Below are 17,566 nucleotides of genomic sequence, written 5' to 3'. Positions count from 1 at the left end.
AGTTAAAGAAAATTCAAGGTGTAGTCATAACTGTGATTTATGAAGACTGTAGTAGACAATTTTTTTTCTTAACTCTTCTGTTTCTGAAACAGAAATTTCTGTTCTGCTTATAGTCCTTGTTTGTTGTCCATCCTTGGCTTTTTGGCCTCATTCTTTCTATGAAACCAAGGTCTTTGAAGAAAGTCCGCTTTCTGTCTTTTTCTGTCACCCTAACCTATGCTTTTATTGCCGTATCTCCTTTCAGATTCTTACTGTCTTTTTATCTCCAGTAGGAAAGAATATTGTTCTAATCTTGAATATTTGGATAATACAAACTAATTTCTCCCATCTGAAGTTGGTTAGCAACAATTACTCTATCTGTGACCTTGATTTCCACTCATAATATATTCATAGGTATCAAGCAATAAAATGAAACTACCTTTCTTCTGCCTACCACCGCATAATCTGATTGCTATTAGATATTTTTCAGGTGAGGAAAAGCAGGAATCCTTAGATCATGCTCAGATTAAAAACTATGCTTGTATATGTCAGAATTTACCAAAGATGCTACAAATGTCTTTTAAGAATGGCAAATCCTGGGAGTTGGTGGCTCATCCCTGTAATCCTAGCTACTCAGGTGATATCTGAGGACTGTGAGTTGAAGCCCACCCCAGAGAGGAAAATCTGTGATACTTTTATCTCCAAATTAACTACCACAACCAGAAGTAGAGTGTGGTTCAAATGATGAGTGCTAGCTTTAAGCAGAAAAGCTGGGGGACGGTGCCTTGGCTCTGAGTCCAAGATCCTGGATCAGCACCAAAAAAATAAATAAATAAGATAATAGTAGAAAAAACAAAACAAAAAAATAATTTGGACTTGAGCTCCAACTCTTTTTGTTTCAAGCTGCGTTATTAAAAAAACAACAATAACTGGTTTGAAATAGCTTCAGGCCATAAAATATATGCAGAACTAAAAAAATTACATTCCTCCAAAACAAAACCGCAAAGAACCAATAGCCCCCTCAACAAGTCGGCTAAAGACTTAAAAAGAGACTTCTCTGATGAGGAAATGAGAATGGCCAAGAGACATATGAAAAAGTGCTCTACATCACTGGCCATAATAGAAATGAAAATCAAAACAACATTGAGATTCCATCTCACCCCAGTAAGAATGTCCTATATCAAGAAATCTAACAATAACAAATGTTAGAGGGGATGTGGCCAAAAGGGAACCCTACTTCATTGTTGGTGGGAATGTAAACTGGTTCAGCCACTCTGGAAAGCGGTATGGAGAGTCCTCAGAATGCTAAACATAGAGCTCCCCTATGACCCAGCAGTCCCACTTTTGTGCATCTACCCAAAAGACCACAAACAAGAACACACTAAAGCCACCAGCACAACAATGTTCATCGCAGCACAATTTGTCATAGCTAGATTATGGAACCAACCCAGATGCCCCTCAAGTAGACGAATGGGTCAGGAAAATGTGGTACATATATACAATGACATTTTATGCCTCTATCAGAAAGAATATAATTTCCCCATTCATAAAGAAATGGAAGAACTTGGAAAAAATTATACTAAGTGAAGTGAGCCAGACCCAAAGAACATGGACTCTATGGTCTCCTTCATAGGGAATAATTAGCACAGGTTTAGGCTAATCACAGCAGAGGATCACAAGAGCCCAATAGCTATACCTTTATGAACACAAAAGATGATGCTAAGTGAAATGAACTCCATGTTATGGAAACGACTGTTATATCACTGTTGTAATTACTTTCAACATGCGATGTGAAACCATAGCTTCTATTATTGATGATCCTCTTGTATCCCTTTCCTGTGGTGTACCTGCACTATCTCTGTATCTTATCTGAGTACATTGGGTACCATGTATACAGGTATTAGAACTAGGAAACTGAAAGGGAATATCAAAATCGAGAGACACAGGATAAAAAAGACAAACGATTACAAAAGCAATACTTGAAAAACTGTTTAGTGTAAATCTACTGAAAAACTCATGGGGAGGAAAGGGAAAGGGGGAGTGGGAGGGGGGAATGAGGGAGGAGGTAACATTACAAGAAATGTATCCAATGCCTAATGTTTGAAACTCTAACCTCTCTGTACATCAGTTTGACAATACAAAATTTAAAAAAAAAGAAATAGAAAAAAAGAAATAGCTTCAGGCCAAATGCTTCCTCTGTCTTTATCTACTACCTAAACTATGTGTAAATCTACATGCCTTTATTACCACACTAATGTATTTATTCCTTCTATAAATACTTATCGAGCACCAGTCATAGGTGTGCCATTGCTCAGTGAATAAGATAGGCCAAATACATGTTATATGCAAAGAAGATACAAAACAAACAGATAATGTAACTATATAATTTGTAGGATGGTGATAGAAATCTTGGACATAAGAAGAGGAAATAAAAATAAAATCTACATCCAATGCCCAACGTATGATACTGTAACCTCTCTGTACGTCAGTTTGATAATAAAAATTTGAGAAAAAAAATAAATAAAATAAAAAAAATAAATAAAAAAAATAAATTAAGTAAAAAAAAAATCTACAGAGTAGGGCTGTCGATAATTTTTCAGGGGTATGTTCAGGAAAAGTTCCCAGAAAAGTTGGCTTTTGAAAAGATCATGAGGAAGTATTAAGATTTATGGGGCTATCCTAGATGTGTACTAAGTATTCCCTATGAGGGCAACCATAGAGTCCATGTTTCTTTGGGTCTGGCTCACTTCAATTAGTATGATTTTTTACAAGTCCCTCCATTTCCTTATGTATGGGGCAATGTCATTCTTTCTGAATGAGGCATAGCATTCCATTGTGTATATGTACCACATTTTCTTCATCCACTCATCTACTGAGGGGCATCTGTGTTGGTTCCATATTTAGCAATGACAAATTGTGCTGCGATGAGCATTGTTGTGCTGGTGGCCTTAGTGTGGTCTTGCTTGTAATCATTTGGGTAAATGCCAAAATTGGGGCTGCAGGGTTGTAGGGGGTTCTATGTTTAGCCTAATGAGGAACATCCATACCACTTTCCAGAGTGGCTGAACAAGTTTACACTCCCACCAACAAGAGCTATGCCCGTATGAACACATAGATGATGCTAAGTGAAATGAACTTCAAGTTATGGAAATAAGTGGAATATCATTGGTGTAGTTATTTTCAACATGCCATGCAAAACCTTGTATTTTTTTCATATTCCCCTCTTGTGGTTTTACCCATAATATCACAGTAACCAATTTTATTACCCTGGATATTGTATATACATGTATTGGAACTAAGGAAGGGAAAGGGAATACCAAAATTGAGAGACAAAGGATAAAAAGACAAACCAATACAATGCAACAGCAACACTTCCAAAACTATATTGTGTAAACCAACTCTACAATTCATGGAGGGAGAGGGAAATGGGGAGGGGGGAAGCCGGGGAAAATGAGAGAGGAGGCAACAAGTTGGATAAGAAATGTACTCTCTGCCTTACATATGAAACTGTAACCCCTCTATACATCACTTTGACAATAAAAATAGTTTAAAAAAAGAGTTAGGGGGAGTCTGGGAATGTGGCTTAATGGTAGAGTGCTTGCTTAGCATGCAGGAAGACCTAGGTTCAATTCCTCAGCACCACATACACAGAAAAAGCTGGATGCTATGGCTCAAGAGGTAGAATGCTAGTCTTGAACAAAAAGAAGCCAGGGACAGTGCTCAGACCCTGAGTTCAAGCCTCAGGACTGGCACAAAAAGATTTAGGGGAACAGCAGCCTAACAGAGCCGGGAACAAGCACAACGGCTTCGTTGATGGTACTTGCGTGCTGTCTTTAACGGAGAAGTTTGCATATCCAGTAAGCCAGGGGGAAGATTCACAGAAAACAAGATCAAACAAGAATCTAGGTCACAAGAGAAATATAAAGACAACTTTTACTCCAATTGGAACAGGAAAGGGGAGGCAGATTTCATCAATGAATGGAAGTGCAACATCATTGGCTCTAGGTTTTGAAAGAATTTCTATGGCTGTTATGATGAGCAAAGGATCAGAAATGACTGCATAAAAGCTGGGAGATGAATTAAATAGTAATGGTTTAATAGATAGGGAGGTGGGAAGCATCAGTTACAAAGGTAACAGACAGAAGAAGACAGCAAGGGAGACCACCTGGGCTGAAGGAAAAGTACCAGAACAGAGCTTACATATAATTATTCATTCCCTTATAAAAGGAGCCAGAAAATTTTATGTCCTAGAACCTGACCAGTTTGATTAGTGTCTTCCCTCTTGGAGGGTTGACTAACAAGAGAAATGGTACGTAATACATGAGAAAGAAAGACTAACCAAAAATTACCACCACAAGTTGGTAGAACTTATTCAGATGTTTCCCTAGTACAATCTATCATCTTTCTGTTGCCTTCCTGGAGGGCCAGAACTTCTCATTCAAGATTAATTGTGTGAGATTACATTCCACTATTTACAAAATGAGATAAAAATCTAAAAACCAGGCTGCAGGTGGCCACTGGCTTCTTTCTCCCTCCATGCTTCTTTCAGCATAGCACTGGGACTGCCTGGGAGTGAAAGCCTAGAGGAGCTAGAGGATGATGGCGTCCTTGGAATCTTCAGTGGATATCCAATAGGAAGAAAAGCAGGCCTCCCGGGTGCTAAAGAGAAATAAAGAGGAATTGTTCTCCCTTAACACTGATTGTACAAAATTACATGAGACAGACAGCTCTTAAGCAACTGGGGGAAGGCTAAGGGACAACGCTGAGTATTGAGCTGCCCTCTGCTCAGAAGGCCCCAGTGTCTGAGATAGCCCCTGCTGCCTATGACCTGCAGGTGCTAGGAGATCTATGTGGAGAATAACAATCACCCCTATGGAAGGAAGTACTGGATGCCCAGTTCTCTCGTGCCTCTAAGAACAAAATAAATTCATCAGTAAACTATTGAGGACCCATCTGAACTTCACCTCAGAGGAGAGGCTGTTTCTGAAAACTTCTCAGAGAAACTTCTAGGGATAATAATTGCTAGAGACCTACATCTGCCTGGTGTCCTTGTGTTACAAGATGGAAATGTGTTCTTTGGCTACACTGTTGCCTCCACTTTTCTCACCTGCAAAGGAGAAGGTGTGCTTTGAAGAGAGGACCTGACCTAGGGAAGGGAAAGAAAAACAGGGTGTAAGATATCACAAGAAATGTACACACTTCACTACTATGTAACTGTACCCTTTTTGCACAACACCTTGTCAAAGAATTTTAGTTTAATTAATACATAAATTGCAAAAAAAAAAAAAAGAAATGAAAAAAAAGAAAAAGCTAGAAATGGTGCTGTGGCTCAAGTGGTAGAGTGCAGCCTTGAGCAAAAGAAGCTTAGGGACATTGCCAGGCCCTGAGTTCAAGCCCCAGGACTGGCAAAAAGGGGAGGGGTAGGGCACTCACATAGTAGGAGTTGTTAATGCTTTTCTAGAAAGGTATATTATTACCATGGCAAATTCTGAAGCATTATATTAATAATGGACATATCTATAATGTTAACAATGATGCAGCCATATTTGATTGACATCAGGAAATGCCACTGATAATCCTTTATTTTATTTTCATTATTTTAAGTTGTTGTACACAGAGGTTTCAATTCAACATGTCAGTGTATGAGTACAATACATCTTGATTAATGTCACCCCTTCCAACACTGATAGCTTTTACGCAAAACGTGTTTCACAGCATTGAAATTTTGAAAGTGCTTTTGAAATGATGTAAATGCAGATCAATGACTATCTACTGGCACTAGCTTTGAACAACTATGATTGGTATTGTGTAATGTAACCTGGCCTGAGCTTTACTTATCAACTTGTTTTGAACTTGTTTTGCTTTGCTGGGTATTGTCCACACCTGTGGGCCCTTCTGCCCTCCTCTCCTCCTCCCCTCTTTCCCCCCATGCAGATCTGCATCCTGTTTTATCACCCGATGGCCAGGTGATTTCCAGTAAAGGTCAAGACACCCTGAAAAAAAAAATCTAAAAATCAGAGGTCAAATGGAACTTTAAAACTAAAAACTGAATTTTTATTCAGATAAATTCACTCATCATTGCCATCAGCATGATTCTTGTTATTAATGCTGTAAGATTTTTGGCCAATAGTGTATTTCTCCATATGAGACATTTCTTTGCAGGACTATTATCACTCCCTCTTTAGTTTGAAATAAACTGAGACAAGACAAATACATCACCTGAGATCTTACACCTAGCAAGTCATTGTGTTTGGAGTTGGATTCAGGCAAAATGTCCAAAGGCTAAAATAAGCAGCCCTAACATCTAGGAGGTGTGAGAAATTTAAGATGTTTGTTTTCTTTTCTGAGCAGCTGATTGAGTTATAGCTCTGAGCTTGTCCTTAGTGTGCACTCTGCAATCACTACACCAATCAGAGTTCTTTGAATATGGATGTCCTTGTGTGGTTTGAGTAAAGAGGCACGCCAAGTGGAATACTTCTGAAGCTTCTAAAATGGTAATTTTAGAAGTAGTGTTCCTTCCATCATGAGTGTTGGAGAACATACCATAGGACATTCTTGAACATAGACTTGAATGCTTATAATGCAATTTTCAATCTGAAACAATGCCATCCTACTTACTTTTTCATAGGCATCCTAGATTCTCAGTTTCTGTCACTTTCTTTATATTGGCAGTAGTATTGAATTCCCCAATAGATGGGGAAAGAAGAAGTAGACTTATCTCTTTGTTTCTAGCAGTCAGGTTAAAATTCTCTTTTTAACTGTAGCCTTAAGTTTAGAATACAAATCAAGACAGCTATTCAGCATGAGACCAGTGTCCTGAGCTAGGAAGGCTGCTAACAGAATTCCTGCCTTATCTTCCCTACTTGTCAAAGTTTTCACTACACATCCTTCCCTTGCCCTGGTTTTCTAATGCTGTCTCTTTAACAGTGGTCTCTCTTGTGTTGCTAACTTCTTCCATTCAATCCTAGAATTTTCTTCACACATTCAAGGAGTGACACTAATTTAAACCATTCAGTGGATTTCCAAGTATCTTTCCTATTTCTTGATACTGACCATAGAACAAGGCAGTGTGTGAGAATATAGACAGGATCCTCTTGTAACTTACAAGTTCCCATAGAAGTACTATATATAGTTTCTGTATAAGTATGCATAGTGTGGGTAATGCAATGCACACTGGTTTCTTTATTGCTTTAGTTTTAATATGACTATGTTGGTTAGTTGTAATTGAAAGTCCATTTTAGTATCTTTACAGTGGTAACCCAATACCTAAGAATGAATATACTCTATACAAGCAAACTTCCAAGAGTGTGTCACTTAGGTTTTCCAAACAAATCAATAGTAATGTACTGAATTCAGTTAGTAGTAGAAATGAAAGGACAACATTAGAGATGGAATTGGAGATATGTTGTAACTGATGAATGAAGAGTCTTAAAAACAGTTTAATCCAGTTAGGAAAAATGTTAAGGGCCATGAGAAGAGACACTGGGACCTGGAGAGTGAACGCATTTGGTGATTTCAACAGTGGAGGGCATAGATATTCTAGACATGCCTGGTATTCCCCAAGGGAATTGGCATGCTTCAACAGAAGATTGGCGTAATTGAATGGTTAATACAGGTTCTGCAAATGGAAGGTCTTGTGCTGGTTGGAAAAATGATAGGGTACTTTTGATGGCTGGGAAATAAATCAAGCTAGTCTTCACACAGATCTAACAGGATGTAGAGTCAAATCATGCCTTAATGTTTAGTTCTGTGTGGCTTAGGGTGAAGTATAACCTTTGAGTTCAATTTTTCCATTTACAACAGGAAGACAGACCTCATTCTATATATCGTCTGACTGTTCCATGTTTCATCTTATACAAACACCATGAGGTCTGAAAGATAAATAATGCTTCTTCCACTTTTTATAAATCATTTAGCTTGTATCTCTGTGTCTATAGGTACTTGGAATGTGTCCTTTAAGTCTCTTTCCAGTGTTTTGCATGTTGAGACAAATTTCTGAAATTAAGGGATAAAGCCTTCACCATACATGGCAATAACTAAAATATGGGGCCAAATAACTCTTTTCCCATTGAGAGGATGTCTTCAACCTTGTCCCATGGCCAGTAGTGTTGTTGGGCACTACCCAGTAAATTCCAGTAGTAAGAATCTGTACTTAAACAATTGTGACAACCAAAAATATCTCCACATATTACCCTGTGTCTTCTGGGAGAAAAGAACATGAAATTCTCCCTGGCTTAGAGTTGAGAACTACTAGTATAAAAAAATAACAATACTTATTTTTTATACTTACAGAGCTGCATCGTTTGTTCATATTTGTTATTGCACATGGCACCTGCCACATATTTAGTTGTAGAAAATAGAGATAAGAGTCCCTACATTGAAATTACAATTTGAGAAATTAAACTGTTTGCTCATTGCTGCACAATGAATAGAGGAGTCATGACTTGTACCTAGGACCACAGAAATGCACATCCCAGGCCTCATGCCTCTGCCTTACTGTATCTGTTGTCCACAGTGGGCAAGCCCTGGGCCTAGAGTACTGGGGATTCTAATCCATTTACTTTAAAAGGCTGGGTTTCTGGCTTTACTGCTCCTTAGGTGCACTTGAATATCAAGCACCATCCTTTGGCTGCAGTAGATACCTTGTTAATGCAGCCAAAGGAAGCAAGGTTAAAAAGGGAAAGAGATTTCCATTTGGGTTTTTATTTCTTGTGCCATTGCAATCTCTAGGAGGAAGTCTTAGTCTTGACACTCCTGCAGTTTTCAATTTTCTATTGGCTATCATTCTTCCAACATTCTTTTGGGGAGTCAAAATTATCCATTCTCTGAAGGAATTCCTCACTTTCCAAGCCAAATAAAATGGGTCTAAATAAAAACTTAAATTAAAAATACCTTGCTTTAATGGATGTATACATTTACTTCTGAGTCTTTGTCATGTTCAAGGAAGATGGTCTGTGTACCTTTATCATCTATCACTCATAGAGAAGATTTATGAGTGATTTGAGACCTTTCTCATGATTAGAAGTTTGTACATAACTTTTTCATAGCAGTTTGCAATTAATCAAAGTATATACACTGCTGAGGTGATGTGATGGTTTAGATCCTAACCTTCTCCTCCTCAACCTGATTAGACTTCTGACTTGCTACTACCAAGGCATCTTTCTTCTACCTTGCTTACCATCAATAAACTCCCTATTTGTTGCACTACTGATGTACTTGGAAATGATGACTTTGTGTCTTAATCGCTTTTCTGATTACTGGATCAAAGTGGAACATGCAGAAATAAATTCTCATCATTGCAGTTGAGAGAAACAGAGTGAGTGCTTAGTGATGATCAAGAATGGTATGACAGAATTAAGGTACAGTTTCTGTTTTCCAGAAGCGTGAATTATAGTACATAAAATATTCAGTGTCATAAGATGAGCTAAATAGTTTCCCTGTCTTATACTTTTGCTGTATTTTGTAGTATTCCTTCCTAGTTCTAGTAGCATGACCAGACAACCAGTGTAAGTTTGCATGACAAACTAAATTAGTAAATGTGATAGGTATGCACAGAATTGATTGTCATTTTTTTGTTGTTATTTTTGAAAAGCTAAGGGCCTTGTGCTTATTCATCTTACTTCCTGGCTTGCTTTTTTAGCTGGCATGCTACCACTTGAACTGTATCTCCAACCTTACTTTTTACTGATTATTCTTGGAGTTTAATGGATTTCTATCAAAGTGCTGGCTTTGGCAGTACCAATGAAGGAGACTGAGCCCAGTTCATAGTAATGTGGATGGGTAGATTGGTGAAAAATTAGAAGAGTTCTCCAGTTAGAAATAACTCTGGGGCTGGGAATATGGCCTAGTGGCAAGAGTGCTTGCCTCCTATACATGAGGCCCTGGGTTTGATTCCTCAGCACCACATATACAGAAAATGGCTAGAAGTGGCACTGTGGCTCAAGTGGCAGAGTGCTAGCCTTGAGCAAAAAAGAAGCCAGGGACAGTGCTCAGGCCCTGAGTTCACGCCTAGGACTTGCCAAAAAAAAAAAAAAAAAAAAAAAGAAAGAAAGAACTCTGCTAAGTTTTGGTTACTGAATAAGTTAATAATGCATTAATATATATGACAATTTTTGATGTGTATCAAAATTTGAGTGAGGAATGGGAACTTCAATGGACTAGTCAGATTACATACATTCTATTTAGTGCAAATATCTTGAATATTTTTATAATACTTATGTCAGGACATGACAAAGCACTATGTTCAACTCACATTTAAAATACTCAAATCAGTAAGATTCTGACCCTTTCTTCTGTAATAATCTTGCAGAGGAAACTTTTGTGTAGAAATTAGGACATGTCCTGAGAATCATCTGACACTTGTTGGGGTCCTAGTCAATGCATACTGAGTCTGGTCTCAAAGCAATATCGGTCATATTTTTTGTTTGTTCTGATGTTGAATGGCCCTGAAAAAATAAAAATCAAGTGATCTACTGAAAAATATAAAACTAAAAGCAATGTGGCAAAATCACACATCACGTTCACAGTTCAATTATTCAGATTTCTATGAAGACTTTCAAACCAATTTTTTTATATTTTACATTATTTCAAACATTGTCATGTTATAAATATTTCTTGTTCAATTATTGTCATATTTATTCTCTAAGATAGTCACATTACTTTTGCTTTGATGTTTTATTTTTACTTTTTATTAGAGTCATAAAAACATATGCTTCTAATAAAAGAATTAACCCCAAATAAGTCTAAAATTGGAAATGAAAGTCTGTTCTTATTCCATGTCCCAAAGACCACAATATAACTGGGTTTACCTCTGTTTAATTACTTTTATATTATATGCACACATATACCACACACAGAAGTAGACACATATTTATATGTGAGTGTGGGTGTATGTTTAAAAATGAGGTTGTCTTATTAAATCTCCCTTCAACTTGTTTACTCACATTGTCATATATGTATATGTTCATGTGTGTGTGTGTGTGTGTACACATACTTCCTTCTAAAGGCTATACATGAAAAGTAATGAGATTTGCACTTTGTAACAAGCATTTTTTCCGCAAGCATTTTTCCCTCAACTTTCATGTTTGTGAAAGTAAATCAGTAAAATATGTTATTGGAATTGACAGCGCTATATCTAGTAAAAATATACAATATGATGTTAACTTATTTTGAAAAAAACCTTTTGCAGTTAGTGTCCTCTCCAATTTATAATAGGACTTCCATCCATCATCAAGATGATATTTTATCATTGCTCTAATTTACATGAACATTTTAAAGTGAGGTTAAAGATCATGTTTCCATCTTAATTCATCTTCTGCAGACTTATTCTATCCATTTACCCTTTGGGATTTTACAAGTTTTATCTTCTATGAATGGTTTACCTCTAATAAAGCTAGAATTACTTTTTTCTTTTGTATGCACATAACAAAAATATTTCCCTAAGTGCTTCATTTTTACTCCCACATTTTCATAGCTTATGAATTTATTGTTGTACTTACTCACATTTAAAATTGCCTTTTTGTGTTGCCTCTGTCTCCAAAAATGTCTCTGAATCCAAAAATGGATTCCAAGAGCATGCAACTCTTCTCTAGTATTTTGTGTTAGTATTTTTAAGGATTTATATTTTTTTCCCTTTTGAATGCTACATAGGAGTAGGGCTGAAACTTGGGTTTCTAGGGTAGCTTAAGTGAACTTTGCATCGGACAAGACGTGTTTAAGAATTTAATCTGGGGGGCTGGGGATATAGCCTAGTGGCAAGAGTGCCTGCCTCGGATACACGAGGCCCTAGGTTCGATTCCCCAGCACCACATATACAGAAAACGGCCAGAAGTGGCGCTGTGGCTCAAGGGGCAGAGTGCTAGCCTTGAGCGGGAAGAAGCCAGGGACAGTGCTCAGGCTCAGGCCCTGAGTCCAAGGCCCAGGACTGGCCAAAAAAAAAAAAGAATTTAATCTGGAGCTAAGTGAACAGCCCAAATGAGGAACGCTGGATCTGAAGTCAAGGTAGTTTAGATTGGTTTCTAAAATAATGTGCTGTGGCACAAATCATGACCTAAGGCATGTTGGCTAGATTTTTGTTGTTGTTGTTCTTTTAATTTGAACCAGCTTAAAGCTACAACTTGTTTCACAGTTGTCAGATTTTCAGTATATTGGTGCAAGAACATGGACCGCAAAACATACAAAGGAACTGAAGCCAGACCCCATTCTTGTTCAATCTGGAAATGATCCTGCTGGTCTCATTTTCCCATTGATTGATTTTTTTTTGCCAGTCCTAGTGCTTGAACTTGGCCTGGGGACTGTCCCTGAGATTCTTTTTCTCAAGTCTGGTGCTCTCACTTGAGTCACAGCGCCACTTCCAGGCTCTTCTGTTTATGTGGTGCTGAGGAATGAAATTCAGGGCTTCATGCATGCTAGGCAAGCACTCTACCACGGAGCCACATTCCCAATCTTCTTTTTCTCATCGACATGATTTTCAATATAATTTTGAGTGACTGAACCAGTGTCTTGTCCCGGATCTGCTCTATAGATCGAGCCCTGAGAACTTTCCCCCTCAAAGTACCCTCTGAATCAATTTCAAGGATTTTATGCCCTTGTTGGAACTGTGGATTTAGATTTCCAGAGGCTCTGAAGAATTGATGGCTATTTGCACAGTGACTAGTTCATCTCAGCTGTTGTGTATGGGTATAAGTTGTTGGCACCTCCTTTGAATAAACCAGAATGCCCATGAGGCTTTCTCTGGGACACCCATGCACCCCGTGTCTTCCTTGGGATGGGAACTGGTCAGGGGTCTTAGGACCACATGTGAACTGAGGCTGCTTTGGGTCCCCGCTTCCGCGAATAATCCCTACTGGCTAGGGGATGTGAGAGAGCAAGAAAGGACCTCACATGAAAGAGGCAGACAAGCCCAGGACCCACCCCCCACGTGGATGGGGGGGTAGAGCGAAGCCCAGCAGACCACTAGAGAATAAGCTTTCTGAAGATAGAAAACATATTATTTCTATTTTGTTTAATTTGTGTTTATACTTCTAACAGAACAAGTGCTTGAGAATTAGTACACTTTGGGCATATAAGGAATAAATAATATACTAAAATATAATTCATCATCAAGAATTATGGATCTTTTATTAGCATGATCAGACTGAGTGCTATGGACAATCTGTGGCCCCAAATTTCATGCCCAAAAGGGAAATAACAAAAAATGAACCTTTTTATTCAAGAAACATGAAGTGACTAATTGTATTTGTTTAATGTTGTCAGGATCTGGGAATTTGGTGGCTTAAAATCAGAATAAGAAGTTTTGTTCTAAAGTTTCTCTTCTCACTAGGAATTCAGACATGATACAGTTTAAGATGCACACAATATAACAAATGCACTCAGAAATATACATACAAAAAAGCCAGAACAAGGGCTGGGAATATGGCCTAGTGGCAAGAGTGCTTGCCTCCCATACATGAAGCCCAAGGTTCAATTCCACAGCACCACATATATAGAAAATGCCAGAAGTGGCACTGTGGCTCAAGTTGGCAGAGTGCTAGCCTTGAGCAAATAGAAGCCAGGGTCTGTGCTCAGGCCCTGAGTTCAAGCCCCAGGACTGGCCCAAAAAACAAAAAAGCCAGAACAGTGCCTTAGGGGCTCTGTTAGAAGGAGAGGTAGATGAACCTTTAAGTGAAGACCTAAAAATTACAAGGAATTTTGTTCATGGAAAATATGAGATGGAATGAATCATTTGGGGAAATTATTATAGCATGGAAAAACATCTTAAGGAGCTGAAAGAAGAAAAAAATTGTAAACTGAATAATTGTGTTTGGGAAATGTTCACTTGAGCACTGCAATCTTCTAAAGATATTTATCTATGTATATCTATCTATCATCTTTAGCTACTCTCTCTATATATATTGAATATATATGTTACATATTGAACATATATATCTACTTTCAATATGTGTGTAAGTATGCTATCTTTAATCTGATCATTATTTTCTTTGGCAACTTTTATTTTTCTAGACACTTTGACAAGCCAGGATGTTCTCTGGATAGTTACCAAGCCACCTCTCCAGAGGATTTATGTCACTTATTATCTATTTGTTGTTTTTAGCAATTATAATGAAGAAATGATTATGACCTTAATAACTCCCACTTACTCATGCTCTTCAAGTGCCAGGTATCTCTTTGGTGTGTTTTCATACATTTTCTTAGTTGACTTTCATAATATCCTTACTATGCAGCCTACAATTCCATGTAATTGTACCTTAATCTCTCCAAACTCATTGTTTACTAAACTCATATTCACTATATTGTCTATTCTTCTTTCAGCTCCTTAAGATGTTTTTCCATGTTATAATAATTTCCCCAAATGATTCATTCCATCTCATATTTTCCATGAACAAAATTCCTTGTAATTTTTAGGTCTTCACTTAAAGGTTCATCTACCTCTCCTTCTAACAGAGCCCCTAAGGCACTGTTCTGGCTTTTTTGTTTTTTGGGCCAGTCCTGGGGCTTGAATTCAGGGCCTGAGCACAGACCCTGGCTTCTATTTGCTCAAGGCTAGCACTCTGCCAACTTGAGCCACAGTGCCACTTCTGGCATTTTCTATATATGTGGTGCTGTGGAATCGAACCTTGGGCTTCATGTATGGGAGGCAAGCACTCTTGCCACTAGGCCATATTCCCAGCCCTTGTTCTGGCTTTTTTGTATGTATATTTCTGAGTGCATTTGTTATATTGTGTGCATCTTAAACTGTATCATGTCTGAATTCCTAGTGAGAAGAGAAACTTTAGAACAAAACTTCTTATTCTGATTTTAAGCCACCAAATTCCCAGATCCTGACAACATTAAACAAATACAATTAGTCACTTCATGTTTCTTGAATAAAAAGGTTCATTTTTTGTTATTTCCCTTTTGGGCATGAAATTTGGGGCCACAGATTGTCCATAGCACTCAGTCTGATCATGCTAATAAAAGATCCATAATTCTTGATGATGAATTATATTTTAGTATTTTATTTATTCCTTATATGCCCAAAGTGTACTAATTCTCAAGCACTTGTTCTGTTAGAAGTATAAACACAAATTAAGCAAAATAGAAATAATATGTTTTCTATCTTCAGAAAGCTTATTCTCTAGTGGTCTGCTGGGCTTCGCTGTACCCCCCATCCACGTGGGGGGTGGGTCCTGGGCTTGTCTGCCTCTTTCATGTGAGGTCCTTTCTTGCTCTCTCACATCCCCTAGCCAGTAGGGATTATTCGCGGAAGCAGGGACCCAAAGCAGCTTCAGTTCACATGTGGTCATGAGAACCCTGCCCAGTTCCCATCCCAAGGAAGACACGGGGTGCGTGGGTGTCCCGGAGAAAGCCTCATGGGCATTCTGGTTTATTCAAAGGAGGTGCCAACAACTTATACCCCCAGAGGCATGTGCAGCAGAGGGGCTAACGAGTGGCTAAAAAGGACGGTCCCTCAGGTGATGTCATAGAACTTCCTCTATGGGCGGAGACCACAGCCCCCCAAGGATTGGGTTTCTGGGATCCCCGCCATTGCACATGTGTTCGTGCCCAGGGGCGGGGGCTGCTTTGCTTCTCTTCTGGTTGAAGCCGGAAGGTGGGAGGGACTACCTTCCACACAGCCCCAGGGCTGGAGGAAGGGCAGCGTCTCTAAGGGAGCCCTAGTTGCCCTTCCCCCTTTAAGGCCAAGCTGAATTCCCAACATATGCCCCTTTTTTTGTTTTGTTTTCAAATTTGCAGGGAATGCTGTAACATATGGCATATATAGGCATAAGGCAAATGCTGACATAAGACATATATATAGGGCCTCTTCCACGATGGCTCAGTCCAGAGAAGTTGGAGTCCTCATCCTGTTTTACACCACTCAGGGTAAGTGTAAACATCATTACTCTTTTGGCAGTGAGGTAGAAGCAGGTCTGAATTCCTGGCAACTCTGGTAGTCCACCACTGGTAACTTAAACACATGTGGTTAGTAAAACATTCCTTTTCTCGTAAACATTGAAGCAAAGGCGCCAAATCTCTGTGCTTACTTTTTAAAATATTTTTATCATGAAACATTGAGGTTGAGTGTCAAAACCCTCAGCTCCTATTTCCCTCTAATGGGACTCCCCTAAGATAAGCAGCAGGGGGAGAGGAGAGAAAGAAACAAGGTGCAAAATTTCTTTAGTTTTTGTACAAAACTGCAAGTGACATTGCCACAGCGAAATATTGCGCCACAAGAAACACTCAAGGAAGAGTTTAGAAAGCATACAAACAGGGAAGGGAAGCTGGCTACTTTTTTTTACCTCTACCGCTGTTGTATGCAGGCAGGCTTTTTATATTCTCTTTGGAAGAGCAGAAGAAATCCAGTATGGTCCTTGTTTTCCTGCAGAGAACAAGAAGAGACATTTCTCCAGAGTAAGTGGTCTGGGTTTAGTTTTCCAATCTGTAAAAGCATTTACAAGGCTCTTTCCCACTGTTTGGGGAAGATTTAAAATTTCTTAAGATATTTTCTTAAGATATTTAATATAAGCATAGCTATTATCCTTAATTATTCATGGGGACTACTCCCCCCTCTCTCCTTTTTATTTATTTATTTATTTTATTATTATTTTTTTCCCTTATGACATTGCAGGGCACCAGGCTGGGCTGCGGATATGGGCAAAGGTCTTTCTTCTGGAGCTACTTCCTGCTGAAAGGGGGCGAGGTGGTCAAGGGCCCCTGGTCAGCCTGGCACTGTCCAGTGTGGCTGGCAAAAGTTCCCATCATTACCACGAGAATGGAATGGCCATCTGGGCCAATGGGTGTCCTGGTCTCCTCTGGCCACCCTGTAGTTTGGCACAGCAGTATGGAAAAATGATGGCCTTGAACTGCAAGTTTCCAGGTGCTGACTTTAGGGAGATGTTATTCTGTTGAAAGAGACTTTTGAAAAGATCAAGCGAAGTATTGACAAGTTCTCAGAGCTGTTTGGCATGAATGACATAAAATATATCCTGGGCATAATCCAGAAAAGTAGACTGGTTAAGGACATTTAAATCCCCCGGCATATTCTGGTAGGTTGCTGAGTATTCCCTGGCCTTTTAGGCAGATGCCCTTTTGGCTTAGGCAGGGTAATGATTCTAAGAGATTTTTGTAGTTATAAAATCCCAAGATAATTCCGTGCCTTTTAACAGCTACGGTGCCTTTGATCTGGCAAATGTTGGCACTTTGATTGTTTAAATTTCCATTTAGGAATGTACTTTTAGGCCTTTGTCTCAGCCTTGTTTGCATCTGAAAGACTCTGAGCTCAAATGACAATTTTTTTCTTAATGCAGGAATCATAATTACAAATTTAGAGGCACTTATTCATTTAACTTTTTTAATAAATTAGTGAGAACCATTAGCTTGCTTTGCCATATTTTGTATACATACAGGGTTAACGAGAATTTACTCTTATCCCCATAGTTAATTAAACATACTTTAAATGCTTGCCTGATTATATATAACTCAAGATAGGAGTCTCACATGGAAATTCAGTATCCGAGTCATTAGGCTAATATTCAAGATAACTTAATCGTGTTTACTAGGATTTAAACACAAGGGATTCTGGCCTCAGCATTTTGTTTTTTCTAATATC

Source organism: Perognathus longimembris, chromosome 13 (assembly GCF_023159225.1).
Source record: "Perognathus longimembris pacificus isolate PPM17 chromosome 13, ASM2315922v1, whole genome shotgun sequence".
In the NCBI taxonomy this organism is placed as follows: Eukaryota; Metazoa; Chordata; class Mammalia; order Rodentia; family Heteromyidae; genus Perognathus; species Perognathus longimembris.
The sequence above is the reverse complement of the archived record's forward strand: the minus strand, read 5'-3'. Positions refer to the sequence as shown.